The sequence below is a fragment of the Papaver somniferum genome, chromosome 1 (genome assembly GCF_003573695.1).
Source record: "Papaver somniferum cultivar HN1 chromosome 1, ASM357369v1, whole genome shotgun sequence".
In the NCBI taxonomy this organism is placed as follows: domain Eukaryota; kingdom Viridiplantae; phylum Streptophyta; class Magnoliopsida; order Ranunculales; family Papaveraceae; genus Papaver; species Papaver somniferum.
This window is the reverse complement of record NC_039358.1, coordinates 221,356,799-221,370,851: the sequence shown is the minus strand read 5'-3', so window position 1 is coordinate 221,370,851 and position 14,053 is coordinate 221,356,799.

Sequence of the window (14,053 nt, the reverse complement as noted above, 5' to 3'; positions counted from 1 at the left end):
TTCGTTCGTCGTCTTGCAGATGCTCGAAAGGGTTTTCCTCCTCGGGGATTTCTTCAATGGTGGTGAGTGGTACATGATGAGTGCTAAAAAGTGCATATTTCTATATATTTTTCTTGGCATTTAACTCATCTTTTGTGCATTAATTCTACATTTTATCCCATATTCTGTATTTTCATTGTTTTCAAGAATAAATATTTTTCTTACTTAATTTTGCATTTTTAGGTAATAAATAAAGTCTGGATAACTTGCGGAGCGGAAAAGAGCTGAAGAGTGGTGAAAAGCCGGGAGGAATTACACAAGGAAGCCGCGAAGAATGTTGTGCACAAGACCAAGAGGCTAGGAATGGGCTTGAAGAAGAAGAATTGTCCTTAAAGAAGATATGGGATTGGCATACCCAAGGCCCAAAGCCCTTTCTCAAACCCATTTCCACTATCCAAGCCCGTCTCGGATTTCAGCCGTCAGATCGAAGCATTTCAGCATCCTACGGTCGCTCCATCATCGCACATCAAACTCCGAAGCTCCCGCTTTACATCGCAACGCCCATCTCCATCTTGGGCCGTCCTTTTCGTTGCATTCCTCCATCCGACGGTCGCTACCCACAGCCTCCCATCTCACCGTTGGATCCACCTACCATCGTCACATCCCACAGACCAGATCGCGAAACGTCATCCCTCGCTGAAACCGCTCAACACTACAGTACCAAACACCCTACACCTCTACCAAACACCCCCCTACCCCAAACTCAGTCGACCTCTTTCTTCTCCACCTTACCCTGCTGCAAAACCACCTCTCCCTGCAACTGTCGCCACCACCTTCTCCCTGCCACAGCCACCCTAGTTCCGCCACCATCATCACCCTATCGACGCAAACAAACCAAAACCCATCTCCCCCTAGCCCTCTAGTTCCCTATTTTCTCACTTTTCACGCTTCTTTGCCTGAACCCCTAGGCGTGAAAAACTGATGAATTAGGTAACCTAGAGTTGCAATTGGCGCATGAGAAGAGGTCAGGGAGCAATTACAAAGCATGGGTCGACGATTTCAAGGATCAATTTCAAAAAATTAGGTAACCCTAATTCAACTGATTTTTGGGGAAGAACCCTAATTTTGTAGTTTTGGGAAATTGGGTCTGTGGGTATAAATATGTATTGTTGGGTTGTGTTAAAGACATGCCTGGATTAGCCAGTGTGTCCAGAACCAAGTTCTGTTAATGATCATTTTTGTGTGTTGTTGTGTTCATGTTTAGTGTAATATCCTGTTGTGTTCTGTGTGTGATGTTTGTTCCTGTGATGTTTTGTATCCATCTGTCATGTTATGTTTGTGTTAATTAGCATGTTTGTATTGTTTCTACACATGATCATGTATTTTTCCTGTTTAAATCTCAGAGAAGCCAACTAAACCATGATGGTTAGCTATTAGGATGGTTTTTGTTGAACTCAAAATAGCTTAGGCTAGTTAGATTCCTAAAAGCCCAACTGATTTGTGATTAGTGGTGCTGTAAGAAGACCACTAATGCTAGGGGTCAGTGGTGGCTCTAAGGGGTTAATCAGCTACATTAGTTAGTGAGCCACTGCCTAGTTAGTCTGTGATTGGTTGTGCCTTAAACAGACAGCCAATACTAGGGGTTAGCTAAGGCTGTAAGGTTAGTTAACTAGACATATGACAAAAACTTAACCTAGATGAACTAGCTAGGTGAAGGGAATTCTCATCCATCTCCTTACACTTCCCATCCACAATTTCTTTTCCATGTTCTGTTTTGGTTAAGTTGTTCTTAGTTTTTCTTATTCTTTGCCACTGCCTTTGGCTCACTGCCACTGAATTTTCTTTGTTTCTTTGTCTCTTAACTTCACTGCCTGTCACTAGCTCAGACTATCTAGGAAACTTCAATACACCCCAAGTCCCTGTGGAATGATCCCTTGCTTACTTTCTATACTAAAACTTGGCCTTGTATACTTGCAAGAGTTTTTGTGTGTTTTCCAACCACACCAAGTTTTTGGCGCCGCTGCCGGGGACTTGGCGTTGTGTTTTCGAAGCATTCTTATTTGCTGTTCTCCTTGCATTTAGTTCATCTAGCCTCACTTGCATATTCATCTTGCATATTCTCTGCACTGCATATCTTGCATCATGCATTGCATTCTTGCATCTTAGATTAACTTGCTGTTTTAGTAGCTGCTGTGTAGTGCAGCTGAAAGAAACTGATCTTTGCTGAGTCCAGGTACCTGCTGTGAAGCCCAAATAGAGCTGAGCTGCTTCTCCTGCTGCTTCTCCTGATCCTGCTGCTGCTCCTGATCCTGCTGCTGCTATTGCTGCTGTGCTCCTGTTGCTATTCCCTGCTGCTGCTGCCTGCTGAAGCTGATGTAAGAAAAGCCCAACTGGGCTGTAAGCTGCAGAAGGAGAGGAAATTGAACCAAGCCCAACTGGGCTGTAAGCTGCAGAAGGAGAAGAAATTGAACCAAGCCCAACTGGGCCTTGAGTGTTGAAGCCAAAGCTTAGGATGATCCAAAGCCCAACTGGGCTTTTGCAACCTAACTGAGCAGCTGGGCTGTGCTTTATAGGTAAGCCTAAACCCATTAAGAGAACCCAACCTGTGGGCTTCCATTTTTAATTTGTGGGCTTGTAATAATTTTTTCCATTTTTTTTGTTGGGCTTGTAATGTAAGTTAACTTTTGGGTTTGTATTTGAGCATTAACTGTGGGATTGTCCCTATCAAAATTTTGGGTTTCAAAAACCCAACAAACAACCTAAACAAGGTTAACTGAACCTACCAACTCAGCTGGGCTTCATTAGTTTCTGGGCTTGCTGAAGTCGTTAGTGGGTCGTGTACCCAAACTCTAGGCCGAAAGTTGGGCTCTGTTTCACAACAGTTCCCCAAACCCATTGCCTCACCAAAGCACAACCAAAACAGTGGGCTTATCCCCATAAAAACCAAATGTTTCCCATCAAAAACCAAATGTTTTTCATTCCCACAAAAACCAAATTTTTCCCAAAAATCCAAACCCATTAAAAACCAAATTTTGGGCTTTGTAACATAGTTACTTAGCTTTTGAGCCCAATCATGTCTAGATCTTGGTCTACAGTTGGGGAATACAACAAATCCCTTAGAGAACTTGCGTGTGGACATACTTCACGTTATGAACCTCCCATAGACCATGATGTCAATAGTCATAGGAATTATTATGGACATTTTCAAAGTCCCGAGCCTCAATACTTGAACCCTAATGACTATTCACACATGCATCATTCGCCACAACGTGAAAATGAACATTTTGCTAGTGCCTCACCCACACAATCATCACTGATCGATCAATTAGAAGCTCGGATCGCAGCTTTAGAAATGCAATCACATGAGGAATCTGTCACATCTAATTTTCTTAGGCAACCTAAAATCTATGCATGTCCCGCATGTGGTAGTTTAGACCACCCTGTTGAGAATTGTCATATTTTGCATAATTTTAGGCAATCTAGAGAAAATCCAAGGTATGAAATGCCCATAAATTGTGAGAATGGTAGTCATTGGGACCATAATCAATCATTTGAGGGTTGCGATCAATCTTTTATAAACCCTAATGACCATGCACACATGTACCAATCACCACAATTTGAACATGAAGAATTTTGTACTCCCATGAATTTAGACTCCACCACAGAAGCTTTCAGACTCAGTGAGCAAAACTTCGATAGATCTACATCACGAATTCAGGCACATTTAGATCAGATTTTGCTTCACCTACAAAAGGAGGAAATTCATGAGGAAATGTATGTTGTCCCTAATGAAGTGTCTAGTCCCATTCATGTAAATGATGTTGAATATGAACCTAATTTAGAGGAACATGAATCGACTAACGACACCACCACTTTTAATGAGGACCAACATGCATGCTACCATGATGATGATTATGATGATGTGTTAGAAGAACATGAAAATATTGTGGAACCTGTTGGTTCAATAACATATGGCTTCTCGCCCTCGACCTTCATGAATGTTGTTTTTTCTGATACTCATTGTAATTCATATGATTTTGATATTGACATGGGATTCGTACAATTATTCTGTGAAGATGAACATGACATAGGAATAGTTGAATCTTCTGTAGACACTAATATGCATGAAAATATATTTGATGTGTCTGATTCTCTACCTAGGTCACAGTGTGATATTTCTCCTGATTTGCCAATGCATGAGAATGAATCTGTTAATGATGTTGATGACTCTGATTGTGATCTTGCCAATTTGTTTGATGATTGTGAGCATGTTGTGACACTTGTAGAAGACTTAGGAGATGTTGATGTGATTAGTAATGATGTGCCTATCCTCCTACACGAGTCACAATCTGATGGCCTTCCACCCAACCTAGATTTGGTTTGTACCAATATTGTAAAACCAATTTTTCTGAGAATGCCTAATCTAGGTTTGGAACTGTGTGCTTCCCAAGTCCTCTTGGACAATCTTGCATTTAAATATAATATCTTGGAGGAACCACAGTTGGAAATTGCATGTTTGCCCGTCCATAGCAAAGTACACTTTGAGTTAGATCTTGTGCATGATGAACCCCCAAAACTGCGCGATTTTGTTTTCAAAATTATATCTTCTGTAAAATCCAGGTTTGGGGGTAGCTCATTTGGTTTCACAGCTTCACGTGCTTTTCTTTCATGTGTGAAGTTGTTGAAACCGCTACACTTTGTCTTTTGGGTTGATCCTCAACTCTTTAGATTGTTAGTGTATGGTGAATTTTTGTATATAATCCAGTAGCTAAAATTTCTTAAAAACCTTTTTGTTCCTTTTGTATATATTTTGCTAATCCAATATGATCTCGGCTGAAATATGTTGGATTTTTGCCTTGAATAACGGAGTTTTAATTCTGCTTTCGCCGAAATCGGGTATTCTCTCTCCTTTTACTCTACTCAGCATGTCCCTTTCCATATGTTGCATTTTAATTCTTTCCATATTTTGAAACATTGAGGACAATGTTTAGTTTAGGTTTGGGGGTATAGAGTAGATACCACGATAATATGCTATAATTGAAAACAAAACTCCATCTTTTTAAAAAAATTGAAAAATTCCAAAAAAAAATTAAAAAAATGAAAAAAACATAAAAAATGGAGCTCATTTACCTTGAAATGTTGACTCTTGTGCAAATATGTATTTTTATTAGGAGTCTTAGTCTAGATATTTAGGCACCCTGATTCTAGCACAATTCACATTGTGATAAGAAATTTGCACGCGCACGATCTACCAATACATGTATGGCCTCGATCTTCAAGGTGTTTGATAGGAAGTTACGATTGCCAATCACTTTAGAATACTGAACGAAACTTGACTAGCTTGTTCTTTGGTTGGTTGGGATAGAAGGTGGAGGTTACATTAAGAAAAGCAACCATCGAATTTAACTGGGTGCATCAAAAAGGGCTACCTCTTGCAAAGTGTCATGTAATTTTTGTTTCCTTTTGTATATGTATCAAAAGTGTTTCCTTGTTCTCAAAAAAAAAAAAAAAAAAAAAAAAAAAAAAAAAAAAAAACGATGTGTATATTTCAGAAAAAAAAAAAAAAAATATCAGAAAAACAAAAAAATCAGTATTTATCAATTCCATCATCTCTTGTTCCAAAAATAAAAAGAGAGTAGTCAATGTAAATAAGAGTCATGTAAATAGTCATTTTGTTGTTTCATTGTAATAAGCAAGGAGGGTGTATGCCATTGATGTACAACGCGAGTAATTGTGAAATACCTCCAACTCATTCACAATTCTCGTAAAGTCCGGACAGCTAGCTAGATTTCGACCTTGTTCTTAGCCTGAGAAACTATCTCTTGGTGATTAGTAGTCATAACTTCAGATCTTTCTTTACACATGTGTAGATACACTTTACACTCTTATCACATGTCTTTTTTTGTTATCAGTGCTAGGATTGTGCCTTTGATAGCTAGATTGACATCTCCATTTTGCTGTGAGCTTAACTGTTGCACATGTCACATTTGATGGAATCTGAGCTTATATTTTGACCTAGAACTTTGTAGGTACGTTCTAAGCAAACCTTCACGAGACTTCAACTCGTCCACTAGGGACACTTAGTGGTTTAAAAGGCTTAGTGCATACGCTAAATGCATTCGAGAGACCAGCGACAGTGGTATAGGTAGGATTTCCTTAGTTTTGTTTTACTTGAGGACAAGTAAAATTCAGGTTTGGGGGTATTTGATGAGTGCTAAAAAGTGCATATTTATATATTTTTCTTGGCATTTAACTCATCTTTTGTGCATTAATTCTACATTTTATCCCATATTCTGTATTTTCATTGTTTTCAAGAATAAATATTTTTCTTACTTAATTTTGCATTTTTAGGTAATAAATAAAGTCTGGATAACTTGCGGAGCGGAAAGAGCTGAAGAGTGGTGAAAAGCCGGGAGGAATTACACAAGGAAGCCGCGAAGAATGTTGTGCACAAGACCAAGAGGCTAGGAATGGGCTTGAAGAAGAAGAATTGTCCTTAAAGAAGATATGGGATTGGCATACCCAAGGCCCAAAGCCCTTTCTCAAACCCATTTCCACTATCCAAGCCCGTCTCGGATTTCAGCCGTCAGATCGAAGCATTTCAGCATCCTACGGTCGCTCCATCATCGCACATCAAACTCCGAAGCTCCCGCTTTACATCGCAACGCCCATCTCCATCTTGGGCCGTCCTTTTCGTTGCATTCCTCCATCCGACGGTCGCTACCCACAGCCTCCCATCTCACCGTTGGATCCACCTACCATCGTCACATCCCACAGACCAGATCGCGAAACGTCATCCCTCGCTGAAACCGCTCAACACTACAGTACCAAACACCCTACACCTCTACCAAACGCCCCCTACCCCAAACTCAGTCGACCTCTTTCTTCTCCACCTTACCCTGCTGCAAAACCACCTCTCCCTGCAACTGTCGCCACCACCTTCTCCCTGCCACAGCCACCCTAGTTCCGCCACCATCATCACCCTATCGACCAACAACCAAAACCCATCTCCCCCCTAGCCCTCTAGTTCCCTATTTTCTCACTTTTTCACGCTTCTTTGCCTGAACCCCTAGGCGTGAAAAACTGATGAATTAGGTAACCTAGAGTTGCAATTGGCGCATGAGAAGAGGTCAGGGAGCAATTACAAAGCATGGGTCGACGATTTCAAGGATCAATTTCAAAAAATTAGGTAACCCTAATTCAACTGATTTTTGGGGAAGAACCCTAATTTTGTAGTTTTGGGAAATTGGGTCTGTGGGTATAAATATGTATTGTTGGGTTGTGTTAAAGACATGCCTGGATTAGCCAGTGTGTCCAGAACCAAGTTCTGTTAATGATCATTTTTGTGCTGTTCATGTTGTGTTCATGTTTAGTGTAATATCCTGTTGTGTTCTGTGTGTGATGTTTGTTCCTGTGATGTTTTGTATCCATCTGTCATGTTATGTTTGTGTTAATTAGCATGTTTGTATTGTTTCTACACATGATCATGTATTTTTCCTGTTTAAATCTCAGAGAAGCCAACTGAACCATGATGGTTAGCTATTAGGATGGTTTTTGTTGAACTCAAAATAGCTTAGGCTAGTTAGATTCCTAAAAGCCCAACTGATTTGTGATTAGTGGTGCTGTAAGAAGACCACTAATGCTAGGAGTCAGTGGTGGCTCTAAGGAGTTAATCAGCTACATTAGTTAGTAAGCCACTGCCTAGTTAGTCTGTGATTGGTTGTGCTTTAAACAGACAGCCAATACTAGGGGTTAGCTAAGGCTGTAAGGTTAGTTAACTAGACATATGACAAAAACTTAACCTAGGTGAACTAGCTAGGTGAAGGGAATTCTCATCCATCTCCTTACACTTCCCATCCACAATTTCTTTTCCATGTTTTGTTTTGGTTAAGTTGTTCTTAGTTTTTCTTATTCTTTGCCACTGCCTTTGGCTCACTGCCACTGAATTTTCTTTGTTTCTTTGTCTCTTAACTTCACTGCCTGTCACTAGCTCAGACTATCTAGGAAACTTCAATACACCCCAAGTCCCTGTGGAATGATCCCTTGCTTACTTTCTATACTAAAACTTGGCCTTGTATACTTGCAAGAGTTTTTGTGTGTTTTCCAACCAAACCAGTACATTCTTTATTACTTTGTGTTTTATCCTGCAGTTTCTCTATTCCATCTCTCTATTGCGCCTTTCTAGTTTCATCGTTCTCTTATCCTGTGCCTCTTTGGTTTTCAGAATGGCTGCAATAGAAGCATTAGCATCGACGAGGTCTGAAGGGTTATCCTTCTTGGCCCCACTGTTTGCTGCTTGTCTCGGCAAGCGGCTCAACCCTCCTGGCTGAGTAAGATGAATATCATCATGCTTCTCGAAGGGGTTTCCCTCGCCTTCGGAGCTAGAATTATCAGTTAGTCTTTCCCGATATTGGTCATCAGGTTGTCCCTCGCCTGGGATCAGAGCCTCGCTTGGCTCCATATCGTCGAGTCCTACTGTTTGGGCTCCACCATTTTCTCCTTGGCTCGCACGAGTAGATCGTCGCGTCACCATTACCTTCCCTGCAACATATGCAATAATACTTAATTTCGTTTTTTCTTTTAGAAAAGTGGGACCCTAAATTTGCAGGTCACATGCAATTACTAAGTCATAGTTCAGACTGGACAGTTTAGTACAGGAACACTTTGCAGTAGATTTTGGATACATGTGAGAATGTCAAAACATCCCGCTTTGCATGAGGTGTTGATGATGGAGAAAAGGTGTTTTTCCAATCCCCTCTTTTCGAGGAAATATCTCTTTCAACACGCCATACCCCTATAGGAAAAGAATCTAATTATGACGATGGAGTATGTTTTCCCATTTTAGGAAATATATCTCATCATCTTTTAACTTATGATTTCAAACAAACTTTGAGTTTGATGGATGATTATATACTCATTAATTCCTCCCCTTGACTTAAATTTGAAGGAGATTCCAAGATTATGGTGAGTTTGATGATGAACATCATGAAAAGTTCGTCATTTTCAACTCTCATAAGGTGATTGCTTCCTTATGTAGCCTATTGACTAGCATCTCTTCCCACCTCTTTCATGGAGGAGATTGTTTGAGCACCGAAGCATTTAGAACACCATGTTTACTCCGATCTACAACTCTCCTGAGCTACTTGAGGAAGACTTTGAAAATCTTGAAAATAACAAGAAATCTTAAATAAAACTAGTGAAAAAACGTAGATCTGTTGATGTTCTCCTAGACTTCTTAGATCGTGAAGATCATTTTTGAGTCCGAGCTCTACTCATTCATCTCAATAGAAATCTACTTTGTAGTGTGAAAACACTTCTCTTACAGAGATTATGAAAGCAATATAGAGTTGTTGTTAGGGAGATAGATTAGATCTTCATACCTCCATGTTTCTAACGCCAAAATGTAGCTGCATATTTTCTGACTGCTACACCCAAGTAAGATTAAAGACTAAAAACTACTTAAACATACAAGATTCATCATGAACAAGATGTAAATAGCATGAAATGTAAAGATTGACATAAGCATATAACGTGGTTCGGCCATGAAGACCTACGTCCACGGAGAAGAAGATGTTTTCTTATTGATTATAAGGTCTTACCCTTGAAAGTGTTACAGATCTCTTCTAGATTTCTCATTTTCTCTCTATCTAAATCTCTCTCAGGAATTCTCTGTAGAAAAACCATCTAAGATTACATAAGTCGTCCATCTCCTGGAACATGGACTGGTATTTATAGACAGAATAAACTCGTAGTCACTTGATCGTCCGAGATGGGTGAGCTGTCATCCATCGTCCTGGCTCCCTCGGACTCGTTCTATACCGTCTCTCGCAATGGCATACTTGGTCCTCCCTCCGAGTTGTCTGGCTCTCCCTTGGATCGTGCTTCCCTTCTGTGGAGAACCTCGTGCTACATCTCCTTTGGGTCGTAGTATAGATCGTCTGAGCCTTCTGTCACGATACCCAACTACCCAAGTCCTGTTCTTATCCTTCATTAAATGCGGTCTTGCTTTTTAGACCTGACCGTATGAGCATATTAGACCATTACATACACGCGTCATTCATGTGGCGCTTTTGTAGTTTCCTCGACTGAGACAAATCCTTCTCTTTCAACGAATGATTCGGTGATTCAACCTCCTCATATTATCATGTATTCATCCCTTGGGATGTTGACACGTGGCCGTCGGGTATTTTACCCACACAGTTTGCAAAAATGAAACTTTATAGCGATGATGGAGACTCTAATAGTGATGAAGAAGTGGGTGGATCTTATGATCACCCATATATGGAAAAACATTCAAAATTTTAACCCACAATCGGTTTATTCGATAGCACCACAAAAACGGATTCTGGGTTAAATTCCCAAATTAGGAACGACAATCGGTCGTTGTTCATACACAAACCGATTGTAGTACATATATATGTAATCCGATTGTGGAGACAAAAATTGTACAGGAAAATGCAAACATAAATCCGATTACATGTTACACAACGTGAAACGATTGTTGTTTTGGGGTTTCTCTAAAGCCATCAAATCCTTAATCGGTTGATCTACTTAGATATAAAAACCGATTGTTACACATATACCGATTCTTGATATTTGTGCAATCTCAAACATGGTTCCAAAATCGGTTTATGTATGCATTAGCGTAAATAGATTGTGGTTGATGTAAGTGTACCATATCTACCGATTCTAGGGAACATCAACAATTCGGTTTACGTTAATGCTTATATCAACCGATTCTGGTTTGGTTTCATAAAAATTTGATGAGAAATTTCAAAGATTCATAATTGAATCATTGATGAAACTCTTTTAAAAGGAACGTATTAAAGGGATTTAACTCAATCATTCGAAATTGTTTGTCGACGATTGTCCGAAAACCAAAATATGGAGAATTGAATTGTTGTTTGTTATTAGGTTTTAGTTTTTAATTTTTATGGATTGGATTTTAGTTTTTTGATAGAAGATTGTCAAACAAAAATGATTTTGGTTTTAGTATTTGTTTTAGATAGTTAGAATTATTAAGTTTGTCTAAGGGTAATTTAGTATTTTAATACACTTTAGACAACCCTTATCCTTCTATATTGGGTGGATGGAGAAATCCCTAGGACCCAAACTAGGAGGCATACAACATGATACCACATGGAGCATGTTGGACCAGATAAAAGAGGTTACAGAACTTAGAAAATGTGGTATATTTCATCCAAAATCATTATACAACCACACACATTTCGAATGGCGATTACCAAAAAAAACAGACTACTTTGCTCGAGATAATTGTTACACAATCTTCACATGGAAACATAAGGCCATCCATGGACAAATTAATGAGGTATCATTATCAATAACGTTTGAACTTTTCACTAGGCTTCATCATCTTAGAAGATTCAGCTAAAGTGCGACAGCAAGCACCGCTCTCTCATCAGTATTGTAGCTGTAATAGCATGAGTCACATCCCGCTTCAAATTTTCAGAGATGCGTACACCAGATATTTTGGAAATTTGGAAAGTTTTTGGGTTTTGGAATAGGGCCAATATCGGAATTCAAAACGAGAAATATATACAGTTTGTTAGTTTTGGTTAAATTCAACTCAGCTTTGTCTACCTCAGGCATCCATGAAATTATTGGAAGAAAAACTTGAGCTTGATTGTAGGTTTTGATACATTGTTGTTAATGGATCAATTTCCAGGTAAATTTCAGAATATATTGCTCTGGGGTAGCATGTTCGATCCTATCACCGTTCACTATTCTTTTATGGGATTCCCACATCTTTCTTGGGAAGGCCTGGATATGTCTGAGGAGCTAGTCTTCAGGATTGATGTTTAGCCAGAGCATCAACAGCTTTGTCACATTTCCTGTTACATGCAAGCAGTCCCACAGTTATCAAAATATGAATGCATGGACTTTATATCTGAGATAATATCTTTTACAACATACAACTGCAAACCAACAGAACCCGTCCAAATAGATTTGACAATAGTCTCCAGATTTAGCTCCAAAGCCCGTTGAAATGCAGTTATAAGTGGCATTGAATTGCATTCATATAGTTAAGTGGTTATTATGATAACATGGTGTAAATGGTGATGAAAATAAAAATGATTAACAGAGAAATCTTTAGATCTCATTACAGACTAGACAAGCTGTGAAGATAGTATTTATAGTTGTTTGTACATGCAATCAAAAAATACACGTAAACTCACACGTGCAAAGGACACAAAAAAATAAAACATGAAACACGTGAAACTTTTATGCTGCACCACTGACATTTTTATCCTGCACGGCTTCCTTGGCATGAGTTATATATTCAATTGTTATGTCTTTAACCCCCTCAAAATGATGGGTACCTGAGAGACCATGAGTTTGGATCTGAGCATATGAAACCTTGTACTACGAAGACCCTTTGTAAAAATATCTGCAACCTGGTCAAGAGAGTGAACATAGAATACATCTAGTGTCTTATCCTGCACAAGTTCTCTAATGAAATGAAAGTCTAACTGAACATACCTCATTTTAGTATGCAAAACAGGATTTTTAGCAAGAGAGATGGAACTACTGTTATCACGCCGTAATCTAGGAATGCATGGAACCTGAAAGTGAAGATCATTCAAAATATAACTCATCCAGACCATCTCAGCATCACTGTTGGCTAATGTTTTTTTATTCAGCCTATATGCTGGATCTTGGTACAGTTGACTGCTTCTTAGATGATCAGGAAAAAAATGATCACTGACAAGTTTACTGGAGTTACCAGTGTGAGAAATTTATGTACCTCCTCCATTAGTTGTATTAATAATTTGTGTGCCATCATAAGGAGTGGTCTCATGTAGAGCTGCAACATTTGAAGTGATATGATTGTTTGTACCACTATCAATAATACATTCTTCATTATCAAAAATATCAGGTGCAGCCAACAATGCGCTGAGATTTATTGGAGGGGCTCTTCCTGTGTATAAGAAGTTCAATCTATGACTGCATTTTGGAGAAAGATGGCTATCTGAATTGCATATCTGACATGGAATTTTCTCAGGAGCAGGATATCCTCTCCATAATTGTTTCTAGCAAACATTACTATATTTGGAAATATTACAACATTGGAGTGTCTGCCTCTATAATTGCCTCTATTAGAATAGCCTCTAGATGAACCTCTATAATTGCTTGCCATAAAATCCTTAGCATCCAAATCACTTTTGTTAAGTTTAGCTCTCTCACTAACAACTGCTTCTTCACTGAGCAAGTTGTTATGTAATTTAATACTGGTAATTAATGGATTTTATGCCTCATTGAAGTTGCAAAAGGAATATAATCAGAATTCAGTGCTTTGGGAGTAATAACCACCAATTCTCTGTCTGAGACAAACTGTCCATAAGTTGCTAGTTGGTCAGACAAAAGCTTAATTTCATTAATAAGATTTGGAATTGATTTGTCACCTTGAGAAATGTTGAGAAGTTTTGTATGTAACTGAATTGCATGAGTTGGTGATGCTTTGGAAAATATTTATGTAATACTCTCCAAAAATGATAAGATGAAGCAAATCTTAAGAAGTAGGAGATAATAGAATCAGAAATTGTTGAGTTAATCCACATTCTGATTGTAGAATCTTCTTCATTCCAGTCTGAGTAGTTAGGATTTTCAATTCCATTAGCTTCATTTCGTAGAGATGTGTATTGTGGTAGACATGGATATGAACCATCCAAGAACCTCATTAACTTGTATCTCTAGATAACAAGTTTCTCCAAGTGAAATAGTTATCTTCTTTGAGCTTCAAAGTAAAAAAATTGTTGATTTGATTTAGAGAAACTTTGGAAAATGTAATTGATGTTGGATTTTCCATTGTTGATGATGTTGTTAATGAGAATTATTGAATCATAAAACAGATATGAGATTCAAGATGAAAGAAATAATAAAAAAATATGGAAGAAATCGAAATATATATATATATATATATATTGTTCACAAATCTTGTGAAGGTGAAAGACAGTGTAAGCACACAAGATCAAGAGAATGAGATCTTGAAACAAGAAAATATGAAGAATCACCAAAGAAACACCACGAGAAGAAAGTAAATCTTCTATATAAT